The sequence below is a fragment of the Equus asinus genome, chromosome 11 (genome assembly GCF_041296235.1).
Source record: "Equus asinus isolate D_3611 breed Donkey chromosome 11, EquAss-T2T_v2, whole genome shotgun sequence".
Classification (NCBI taxonomy): Eukaryota; Metazoa; Chordata; class Mammalia; order Perissodactyla; family Equidae; genus Equus; species Equus asinus.
In genome coordinates this window covers 13,632,046-13,644,860 of record NC_091800.1, presented here as the reverse complement: position 1 = coordinate 13,644,860, position 12,815 = coordinate 13,632,046, and the positions used below count along the sequence as shown (strand labels likewise).

The following is a 12,815-nucleotide window of genomic DNA, read 5'->3' as shown; positions in this document are numbered from 1 at the left end:
TTGCTGCAACTATAGCACATAATAACACCTTGTTATATTATCGGTCACTCTACACAACTCTGAAGTTGAAAGGAAGGTATTTCACCTTGGACATTTTCAGATGGTTTATTTTCTGAAGTTCCAGAAACATACCTCTTTATCAAAATGTCTACTATGGGGATGGTAAAGATCAGACTGCCAAACCAAGAAGATGTCACAAAGAGACTCCAGGACTCTTCAGTTCCTGGTCATATTGTCTTGGCAATGAGCAAATATGATAGAACATGATAAAAAGAGGAATTTAGACAAGCATTAATTAAGTAAATTAAAAATAATAATGGCTAACATTTATCAAGCAATTATAATAGGCTGTATACTAAACATTTCGTAAACAAATTCATTTAATTGTTATGGCTCTATGGGTAGGTACATATACATATATGCATATTATTTATTTATAAAGACATATATGACATATTAATACCTTTTTTCAGAATCAGTTTAAGTATCTTGCTCAAGGTAACATAGCAAGTAAGTGGCTGAGGCAAAGCACATGTTCACAACTATCCTAAATCATACGGAAAAATAAATCAAACAAGTTGAAATAAATTTTTCCCATATTTTATATTACAACCAAAATTAATGAAGTCATTAGTTAAGAAGGCAGAAGAATTAAAAAAGAGACAAAACCAAAGTAAAACATCATGATTCCTCCATGTAGAGAAGGATCCAAATTTAAGAACCACGGTTGGGTGTTGCTTCCCAGTGTGGGTATTGAACCTCTCCTTACACCAGAACACAATGAAGAACTAGGTTTGCATAATGGGCCTTTCTTCTTTGTGCCACGTGACCAGTGTTGCATCATTTCCCTCTGCAGCAGGGATCAGTGAAAAGTGTGATTCACTTCTATTTTCAGCAAGAAAAAAAGAAAGCAAATAAGCCAAATGGGATGACACTCCTGGCTGACTCTTCTGGACTTGGTTAACTTTCCACTTAAAGTGGAGGAAACAGACTTGGACTCAAGCTCTGAGCTCACATGACTTTGCCAGCTCCAAAACCATCAGGCCTGGGTAGATCTTTGGCATTAATTAAACACTGTCCATCAAGAACATTCTAACCTTCTCTCCATTGTGTGGGTCAACAGCAGAAACTTCATGAAAACAATGAGCTGAATAAATAAGTCAAGTAGTCATCTTTCAGTATAAAATATAGCCCAAGCAGATGCAGACTGAGATGGGGAGAGATGTCGTAGGAACAGTATCAACAATTTATCTCTATCCTTTTCCCAGAGCCTGAAGAGCATTTTCATTCTCCTGGCCCCAGAAGTGACAGTCTCTTAGTCACTCCTTAAAACAAAGCCTTGTCTGGCAGAACAATATGATGTTTAATGAGCTCTCTAGGTCAGTTTGATGACTGTTATTTTGTGTATAAGGGACACTTGAGAATTGTTGAGTGGGCCTTCCATCACTGGAGTGTGTACACTTCATGAGTGGTTAGATCCTCTGCCTGAGCTCCCTTAATATACTAACCAGATAATTATACTTAGCTTTTGGTCTTTTACTTAACTTTAGGGAAGTTTTTCCTTAATTTCTGCATCATGCTTTAAATCTCAGCAGCATTAAAATACACAGAATAGTACACGTTACTCCTTTTACCTTAAAGTGCATTTCTAGCATGAAAATAATAACTCCACCCAGTCTCTGGCCCATCACGGTGATTACAGACTGTGGGTCAGGGATTGGGTCCATTTCTGCATTCCAGAGAATTCTTACACCTACCAAAATAAATGGTTTGGATATATATGGTCAATAAAATGAATTCAGATGACAACTTACAGTTCCTAATGACATTTTAATTATTCAACGTGTTTGCAAGCATCCACATCAAAAGCATTTGTTGTGTAATCCTTGTGCATGGAAATAACACTCTCAGGGCTGACATACAATTACAAGAACAAAGGTGGAGATCAATGCTTAAGGCTGTGGCAAGGGCCAGAGTGTCCTGGAAAGGTGGTACCAGCAGACAGGCCAGCAAGGAAGAGTTTTGAGTGCTCCAGATGGGAGGTGATGAAGATCTGGAACCAGACCTTGGCAGAGGTGATGGTGATGAAGATCCAGATGGTGGAGATGGCATTTGAGAAGAAAAGCATGACAAGTTTTAGCAATGTATTGAATGAACAACAAAGAATGTTGAAAAAGACTCCAGTTTCTTGTCTGGGACTGACCGAGAGTGAAATGCAGCATTTATAATGACGAAGCTGAGCACAATAAGGGGCTTGGAGAAGAGAGATGATGTCACAGCTTCACCAGGCTGCTGAAAAAACATTCAGCTTTGGAGATGACTGTCAGTAATACAGGGAAATAATAGGGAAAATCTGACCTTAGGGGTCAATGAGTGACATTTATGTACAAACAACAGTCACTCTTACTCACATACAGAATTCATCTTTCATGGGGTTGATTACTAGTCATATTTTATTGTAATTATTGATTTATGTAGATCTCATTCACCAGACAATCCTCTCCTTAAGAGCAGGAATGTGGCTCATGTTCAGCTTAAAGCCATCTTAGGGTATTAGAATTTAAAATTTTTTTCTGCTGTCTATACAAACTGTGCTCAAAGGCTGGAAGCAGCAGGTCAATCAGAGTGGCAAAAGATGCATTTCTATTTTCAGGAAGAAAAATATGTTCCAGAAGTTCCCCTAGGAACCAAATCTCAGTTGCAGGCTTGCACTGAAGGCTGAGAAAGTGAGCACCTGCCTCTTTCAGATGATCTGATGGGAAATAAGCACAGGAGAAGGGGGTTGGGAACAGCTCTTGACATTTTATAAGGGCTTATAGATATCAGCTACTATTATTGCATTTAATGCAATGTTATATAACAATAGGCGGTGAATTAGTAATAGTCGTCTACCATTGTACAGTTTACATTTAATGGTGGTTACTGTTGGTTGCCTACCCTTCTCTCTTGGTAAAAGAATCTCTATTTGTTCAGGTAGCAGGCAGAAGTCTTTTGTCTTACAAAAGGTGGACCCACCCCAGTGCCAGGATATGCATCATTATTTGTCTAAGCCAACATGGTAATTCCATTCAGCTTTGCCAGTGATCAGCATGTGACCCAATTCCAATCAGAGGAATGCAAGACGAAGTTTTCTGGGGTCTTTGGAAAAATCTTCTCCTCTTGCCAGAAGAAAGACCTAACCCGGGCCTCCTTCTTTCCTGACTCTTAAGTAAGGCAAAGATGTTTGGAACTGAGGTGGCTGTCTTGTGACCATGCAGTGACAAGTCTAAAGACTGGATGGTCTGGGTCCTTGAGTTTCTAAACCCACCTGGAACCTCCCATCTCCAGGGCTGTGGGGTTAGGCAAGCTAATGAAAATTCTTTATTCTTTCAGCCATTATGAAGTTATCCTATTATTTATAGCAAAATCATCCTAAAATGACATACATTTCAACATACTAGATGGTAAATGTTAGTTCTATGTATTAGCATACCATTATATCTGTGAACAGCAGGGATGTCACTGTATTGCGATTAGTGACAAGGGGGATTTAGAAATGAAATTTGCTGATCTTCCGAATCCTACTCAATTGTTTCCAATTTATATTTCTTTTCTTCTTTCTTTTTTAAGTAAAGCAGCTGACTAATCATAAAAGATAATTTGAATTTCAACTCCTTTGTCCCTCTAAGAAAATGGTAACAAGCATTGAAATGGCTAACAAAACGGTTAGTAAAGGAAAGAAAAGAAGCTAAGGTAAAACTGAGTTTTAGATATTGGAAATGTGGTAGAATCTTCATTCTCATTCATAATTTTGACCTTGCTTAAAGTTCAAGCACTTAAAATTGTTGGTTAAAAAAAATTTTTTTTTTCAGTTGAAAATGGGCCAGGTTTTCAATCCCCTTCAAAATTGATAGCTCAATTGGCACAAACCAGGATTAGCTTTCCCATAATGATAAGGGTTGGGGGTTTGTTAGTAGATGGAGTGGAAAATCAGAAGGCAAGTCTCTTATATTTTCCTATTTTCTTGCAATTGTATTCAGTCAAATAAAATAGAACGAGGACAGGTTGTCTTGCACTTTCAACCCGGAAGAAAAGACGAGAACAGCGCTCAGGGTCACCATCAAATCCTGAGGGAAGTGAAACCAGGCACGCAGTGTGGCCCTAACACAGGGCTGGGCTTCGCTCTAAACTCCCTAAGGAAGCTAAAATTCTTATCAGAAATGTAGAAGATTCATTTTGGGGGGCTGAGATAGTACAAATGGTACTATAACTAAGACCATGTTGTCATTCAGTTACAAGGCCTCATTTTTAGGGGAGATCCGTTAAAAACGTGGTTTTCAAAAACTAAATGTTGAAAAGTAGAGTGTTTGTTGTTTCTTTTAAAGAAAAACTGCAATTTGTCTTCTAATTGGTAGTCTAACTTGTAAATTTTAAACTAACTGCTTATCATTTGCTGAAGTCATAGGAAATCTATTCACCTAAAGCAGCGTTTTCAGTTTTAAAATTCTTTAAAGGTGTCACCGAGCTTTCTACCTAGCTGCAGGCATTAAGTAAAGGTGAACATTATAACAAATCCAACAAGGTTACAGGTGGATTTTTTAATAGCATCGTTTATCCTTATGACCTTCTTTATTTCAATATGGCTTAAATGAAACATGATAGCTACTGAAACCTAGGAGGGCATACTTTGACTGGATGATCACATGTTATAAAACCTCCAGAATGCCAGCAATTTCCATAAACCCCATATCTCACTGTGCAGAAAGAAATGCCCGTCTCTCCAGATGAAGAATGTCAGCACTTCAGATTAGAGACAACTCTGTTCAAATTCACTGTGTTAGATACACAGTTACTTTTCTATAAAAAATAACAATGGAAAGAACCTGATAGGCTGTGTAGTGTGACAACTTTTTCTTATTCAGAATACTTAAAAGCAAGCTAGTCTAGGAAGTCAGAGATCCAGTCTCTACTTATCAGTCAAGTTCAATAATGCACAACTCAGCTTCCTTCATTCCGGCTTTAACGGGATAGGAGAAATCACCCACAAACATTATGATGTTTACATAAACCTCATTTTTCAGTGGAGGTATTCAAAACCCTTCACATTAAACAGCTAGAGACAAAGTGTCAGGTTTGTTCCTTTCACATAAGGAAGCGACCGAAGGAGATAATCAAGGTCACACACGGGAAAATAACACAAAAACAGGGAAGAAAAACCTCGTCTTATATTTGTACAACTGAAGCATTTTATTGGTTTGACTTTTAGGTAATAAACTATTTTATTGATTTGCTGAATCCTTCGTACATAACATTTAAATGGAATTTTACTAAAGTATTACCCTAGTTAATCTAATACTCTATCCTTTTTCTGGCTGCCAAAGTACATATTTACCTGTTTAAGTCTAAACTCAAAGAAGTCAGCCTAGTGTTTCTTAAGCTCAGGAATAAAATTTTAATGGAAACTTAATTGTAGATTTTCATAACGTTGTGCTTATAGCATTAGCTGAAAAGTCCTGGAAATCTCAGAGCTGTCTTCCACTGCTAAACTACTTTGCACTTTGCAATTGATTAAGAACAGCAGAGGCAGTCAGAGTTGTAGATCAAATTAGAGTTGATAAAAGCACTTAATGTAGATTTGAATGCCTTCTCAAAAAAGATTTCAACTCCCTTAAATTGACACGACAACAAATTCTTACAGCAGCATAAAAAGTATTAGCTGAAATGTTATGGCTTTGGCTTAAATCTCCATCTGCAGCTCATCAAATGACTGAACAGTAGAAAGGAATTAAACCAAAATCAGACTCATTACAGAGTCTGATACGCTGGCAGAATATAAACTTTCACTGCTTAGCATCTGGAGTTTTGGGTGACTAATATTTAAATGCTTGTGCTTGCATGTTCTGTGAAAAAGAAGAAAAGTTTAAGAATATAGGTAAGATATCATTAGACTTAACTTATAGAAATACATAATTCATACATACACACACACACACACACACCCCTCTTCTGCTTATTCCCCCAAATATTCTGAAGAGTGAAAGGAACACCCAAAATGAAAGTTAACTGGCTTTAAATTAGTCCCAGGTCAAAATTCTGATAAATATGGCAACACTTCACATTTTTCTAATGTAAAGAATGCCTATCTGAAATGCTTGCTGCCCCAACTACTGACATCTAGTCAAGTGTTCCAGAGTAAATAATTCACATTTCCTCTTATCCTTCAGCCATCCTGCGAGGAGGAATATTTTAAAATGTTCTTACAGACTTTGCCTGCAAACACCAGGCTCCCAATAGTTCTCAGATGCAGGGAAAGCATAAATCCATAAAGTTAAAATCAACAGAATCTATCAAACACATCCTCCCAAATAAATTTCTCTAGGGGACATTCTATCTCTGAAATATCACTGGATCCTCTCCTAGGATTATTTAACTCATGGGAACTTCTGCATTAATATTCCTGAATTCTGAATCACACAAGGAAGGAAGGCAAGCTCTGAGATCCTTGATGGTAGGATCCAGCTCTGATTCAGCTATGAAGCTCCCAAAGTGGTGTGTCTAGTGCACAGTAGATGCTCAATAAAGAAGTATTGAATAGCGTTTGCTTTTCTTCTCTGACACTGTTGAGTGGCAAGGCATTTTGGGAGCAATAATCAAGAAAAGCTGATGCTAAGATAGTAAGTCTTTGAGTATAACCCAGCCTTGAAAAGTAAGTAAAGATGCTCTTATGGAAAAGGCTATTCCCCACGCTCCTCCAAGCCTGGGAGATACAACTTTTCAGTTCCAAGAGAGAGCATTCTCTTACTCATGTAGTCAACAGTTCTACAATGAAGCAATATTTAAATGAATATGATGAATGGAATCTATCCAATGAGAGAGACTAGTAAGAAAAAAAATGAGATCAAGCTGTGTACTACCGCTTTCAGAAATGCAACTCACCTTTCTAGGGAGTGGTTGCCTGCTAAACCTTCTGCACGGGGATAGCGTGCAAATAGTGAGCGATTCCCAGAAGGCACCCCCTTGTAGAAAATTAGAAATGTTCAAGTGTTTAAAAAAAGAGGACTAAAAGAAATGCTAGGGTACATATAAATCCAGAAAATCTTAATATGTATGTTTTTTGGATAGACTCACCTCTGTATATGTTAACTGATAAAGGCCAAGCTATATGGCCTTTACAAAAAGTCCCATTCAAAGGCAAAGACTATGGACTACAACCATTATTTGTTCATTTGAATTGGATCTAAAACCTCACAAAATGTACCTACCTGATGCCATACGGGTATCTCATACACAGAAGCTGAACTTTGGGAGAATTAGCCTTATCATCCCAAACCAGGGACATTTAAGAAGCAGCTAGTTTATTCATAATCAATGCATCTCATTCATCAAATGAGGTAATGTGCTTGAAAGTGCTGAGCAAACTACACTACACTACACTATACTACAAACTAAACTACACTACACTAAATAAATTCAAGGCCAGTAAAGAACCTGCACAAAAAGCTTATGTATGGGGCTGTCAATCTATGGAACAGCCCAACACAGTAAAATGTCATTTCTCATTAGCCCAAACTCATTCTGAATATCACATAAGGCTTAAAATATAGAAGTTATTAATAAGATGATCAGGACACATGTAATCCATTCAATTCCTTGAACTGTCCCCAAAACTGAACTAATGAGTCATAGGTATTGAAATGTTTTGAAACAAATGTCTTTTTAAATAAAGAGAATATTTGTATATTGTATAGTTGAAACATCTAAATACTGGCAACTTTCTCAAATATCCTGGGCTGTTCCTAGATTATAAAAGTATCCAGATCATCTCTCCTTCCTGCCCACTGCTGTTTGCCTATCTGACTGTTTCAGTTCTTGGCCATTTCCCCCAAGCAGCACGCAGAAATAGACAAAGAAGCTGGAATGGAGTCATTGTGGGCTGCCAGTACAGTAGAAGGTTTTATGGTGGCTGAGACCGGAGCTATCAGGTAAAAGGAGATACCTGAATTATAGACAGATTTCCATTATTCCTGGAAATGTTTTCCCTGCTCTCACTGCTAAAGATAATTAGGAGTTTGCTACCGTTTCCTAAAGAGAAATACAACATATCAGAGAACCTCGGCAAGGTAGGCAAATGACCATTCTAAAAGAAGTAAAGATGAGTAACGCATTTTTGCTTGCTAGAGCCATTTAAATTACATGTATTTACATATACTTTCAAAAATAGAGAAAAAAATCAACATAAAACACTCCTAAAAGAAGAAATGTACCTTTTAATCACACTCCTGTGTGTGTGTGTGTTATGTGTGTGTTTAATCAGATGACCATAGGGCACAGAGCTGCCTATGTGTTATTTGTATGAATGATGGTGAACACTAGTCAATACTTAGGTCTTTCAAAGAGGTCTGTGCTCAGGCGATGGTGCTTTCCAGCACTGGTTCTTGAGAGAGAGAGACAGAGACAGAGAACTTGAGTGAGCAAATGAGAGCACTTCAGAGGTGCACATGGAGAGAGGACGCTGAGAAGTGGCAGTGGCATCAGACAACAAGAATGAAAGTATCTACAAAGCACTAGGTTCCCAAGTGTTCTTGATCCTTTGATCATCCGATGGGTGATTTTAAAAAATTTGATTATCTGGGGCTGGCCAGGTGGCATAGTGGTTAAGTCTGACATGCTCCACTTTGGTGGCCCAGATTCATGGGTTCAGATCCTGGGCATGGACCTACGCCTCTCATCAGCCATGCTGTGGTGGCGACCCACATACAAAGTGGAGGAAGACTGGCAGAGATGGTAGTTTAAGGCTAATCTTCCTCACCAAAAAAATAAATAAATAAAATAAAAATATGTGATTATCAACTGGATTGGGGCAGGGGGTTATGGCACTTACCATCATTCTGGCTTTGAGCAAATCACTTTCTCAACTCTCATTTTTTTTTTTCATCAATAAAATGTGGATAATATGTAAATTTGCAGAGTTACTGGAGTGACGATAATGAACAGCGTGACCTCCTTTGCCCAGGGTGAGTCTCAGTTTACTTCCAGTGTCCTAGCATAATTATTAACTTTCACTCTCAAAAGTGTCCCAGTTTGGACAAATAACGATGCAGTTGCCCCACATATAAACTACCAAGATGACATTTGACACAGAGTGGGCCCACAGTCAATGTGGCAGTTATTTTTATTCTAGGATTGCTCAATGCATTTTGACAACAACAACAAAATACCTCTATTTTGTCTCCATCATAAACCCAGGGATAGACTCTTTCTTGTTAGAGAGAGTGGATGTTGCTCTGGGGTTTTGTTCTCATTAGGACTATAAAGTCCTTTGGCAGAAGTGACCAGAGCCCGAGAGCCTGTGCACTGTCAAACATCTAACGAGCTACAGGAACACTGGAGAAACGCTCTTCTCAGTGCCTGGAACGGTGCTGGGTACTTCCTACTGTTAAAAGAACTGGGGTAAGGGCTTGCCCTTGAGCTGTATTACTCTGCTGGATTTAGGCAACTTGGTTAACCTCTTTAGTATTCTACTTCTTTAAACCAACTCTACAAAGACACTTATAAGAACATCTAGAGATTTTTCTTAAGCATTTCTCAGTGTCTTTGAGATATACTGGTGACATAAATAAGGATCAATAAGTACCGTTCTGCAGCAAATTGGAGGTATTTTCAGCCCTCACTTGCTCATGATTTCTCTTTGTCTCCAGAGCCAACTCTACACCAACCAGCATTTCTATGTTGGACAGAAATATTGTCCTTATCACCACAACTTAACTCACTCCAACATATCTGAAAAATACCACATCCGATTCTCCCAACTGATGCAGGTTTTTCTACAGCAACATCAGACATTTTACAATGCACCCCATCCCCTTTCAAAACAAGCAAAGGGCTTGTTCACTTCCCCAGAGCAGCTTATTTGTCAATGGAATTCTTGTTACCTGAAAGAGTTAACAGGCATTCAAAAGTTTCCCACTGTGGGATGCAAGATTTGCCAAATATTGTAGGAAAGATGCAAACTGCCCTGGAAAGATCAAGATGTTGAATGGATTCTGAATGTACCTTCATTCATTGGGCCCTGTGTTCACTGGACATCATGGGGTGGATAGAAACACGAGGAATGCCAGTTAGAGGTTTCAGATTGGTGGGAGAGCCCACACACCAGCTCTATACACCAATATAAAGCAAGCTCTCCTTCCCCATGAAATAGCTTGGAACTATCTCCTCTAAACTTTTTCTGGAGCAAAACTGAAAGCCAAAGTAACTTTCTGCCACTGAGAATATTCCCAGGACATCTTTCATGCTGCTGGAAGGTATGTACTTAGGGAAGTTAGGAATATTCTAATGGTAGCTAAGGGGGTAAAGTTCAAAAGGAAATCTAGGGAAAAAATGGCTCAAAGCAAGCAACTAGTTTTGGCATAAAGTCACGCAGTGCCCTTCTTTAGGGGTGTAGTGAGTATTGACCACTCCCAGAATAATCCACTGAGGATGTCAATGCTAAAATAGAAAATGCTCTAATTCTGATTTTAAGTGAGTTTAGAAGAGAGGGGAGCATTGGAATCCATTAATATAATTTTAACATTTACTGAGCATTTATAATGTGCTGGATATTGTGCTAAACACTTTATGTCTTCATACTTCATTTACTCCTGTGAGGTACCCATTTTTTTGCCTCCATTTTACAGATGAGAAAACTGAGTCAGAGAGCAGTTAATTAACTGTCCAAGGCCATGCAAGTACAGGAAGTAGAGATCTGAACCAAGAACACATGGTCCTGCAGCTTGTGTGTTCTAGGTGAGGGCATGATAGATTAGGGGTGCTGACATATGCAAGGGCAAGGATTGGAGAGCAAGTTTGTAAAATACAGAGGAAGGTGAGCAGATTAAATATAGCTGGAGTAGAGAAACAACATGAGAGGATGAGGAGCTCAAAGAGGGCGCTGAATGGCGGTCACAGATACTCAGGGGCAAGAAGGATCTGTGGTATAGTCTTTGAAATGCTGGCAGAAGCCTCTCCAGGCTGCTCCATGTCAGGCAGACCATTAGGAGACTAGGAGTATTCCAGGTGAGACTGAGAAGGGCCCTGTGGTGGTTAAGGCCGTGAACACCAAGGGGCAGCAGCTGTGAGAATCATTGAATGGCTTGGGGAGGGGCAGGCGCAACAGGATGAGTGTCCAAGGGGATGAGGAAAGCCTCCACAGTGAGGGCTACATAGGACATTTTATTTCCAGACATCAGGGCCATTTTAACTCCCAACCCCATTAAAACGAAGAGCAGCCCAACAGAGGGGGCACGCCAATGAAGCGTTCAAATGAATGCTGAATTAAAAGCTAATACATCTTACCAGGCAATGACTGACTTAACTGACTTGTTAATTCTTCACAGGAGACAAATATATATAAAATTATATTTTCCTCACAATGTTCCATTTTTAAAAAAACTAGTGGAAACCTGGAAATACTCATGGAATCATCTTTCTTGTTACTACCACCTTGCAAAGCAGTCAGTCATAGTTACAGAATTTGTTTTATTGCCTTTTAATTGTTGCACTTTCATAAATAAGCACTACCATATAATTAGGGGCCTGATTCTCCATTCAGGCATGTGGGTGGGCATTCTCGCCTCTGGAACCTGTAATGCGGGCCAATTAGTGGCATGCCCCATGCTGCATCCTCTCAGCCAGGTTACAGTGAGGAGGTTGAAGCCCTAAGGCTTCTGTTTTCTACTTTGCCTTGCATACGCATTCCTTTATCTCTTTGCTACTGAAAATATGTAAAACTGAGAGCTATGCTAGGTTATAAGCAGGTTAGTGTTGCAACAAGCTTCAAGAAGACTAAGCATAAAGTATATTTCCTCTTCCTCTTTCAAGAAAGGACTGAAATACATTCTGGCCCCTGAAGGAACGCTAGATAATCACCAAGTTCACTCTTTGGCAATAAAGAAATTATGATGGCGGGTAGGTGTCTTATTCACCTTTGCAGCCCCAGAGCCTGGCACACAGTAGGTGTTGAATACATATTTGCTGAATGAATTGAAAGAATTCTAACTTGTGTCCCAGATACTTGCAAAGTAGAAATGAAGAGTCATTTTGAACCATTTTCTTTGTGTGTGTTGGGGGAGTGGAGAGAGTTTAGGAAGGGTGGAAAGAACATACACTTTGTCTAGACTAATCTGAAAACAGACAAGGGGAGAAAGATTTTAAAAGAAATCTCACTGGCTTCAGTATCGTCACAACATAATTTTTTATCTAATGAGGCAACGACAAAAATTGATGGAAGAAAATAATCTGGCCTTGGAGTACTCAGAATGATTCAAAACCACATGCCGATGTCAAACTCACAGAAAGTCTTTCCAGTTATTGGAATACTGCTCCATAAAGAACACTGTAATGTCAGATTCTTCTCATTAATCAAAGGGTGGAGAGACAAAGGGAGATTCATCCTTGAGTGTGAAGTATTACACAAGCAATGAATCCCAGATAAATGAATTATGACTATAATCAATAAATGAATGCTGTTTGGGTGACAGTATTACTCCCAAATGGCTACCCACTTGTAGAAAAGCAGCTTCAGACAAGCCCCACAGTGTATATAGTGGTGCAAAATGACCTGGAAAAAGGTTTCTATGGATATCATCTAGAGATGCATATCCCTGAATACCTTAAGCTGAAGGTACTTTGGTTCTTTTCTCAAGCAATTATGGCACAGGTTCTCCTGGCCAGGTTTTGTTTGCATAAGAACAATCTTGGCCACAGGTCATTTGTGTAGGAGATAATTAATCACTAGCTCTTTGAGCTAAGGTAGGTTAATTAGTATGCACATAATATATCAAAATTTCACTTGGAAA

General features: G+C 38.9%; 1 protein-coding gene across 7 annotated transcripts in view; it reads right to left on the bottom strand.

Moving 5' to 3' along the window:
* The window catches only part of FRY (FRY microtubule binding protein), a 407,136-nt gene that overhangs the window by 229,311 nt on the left and 165,010 nt on the right, over window positions 1–12,815 (bottom strand). The window lies entirely within an intron of this gene.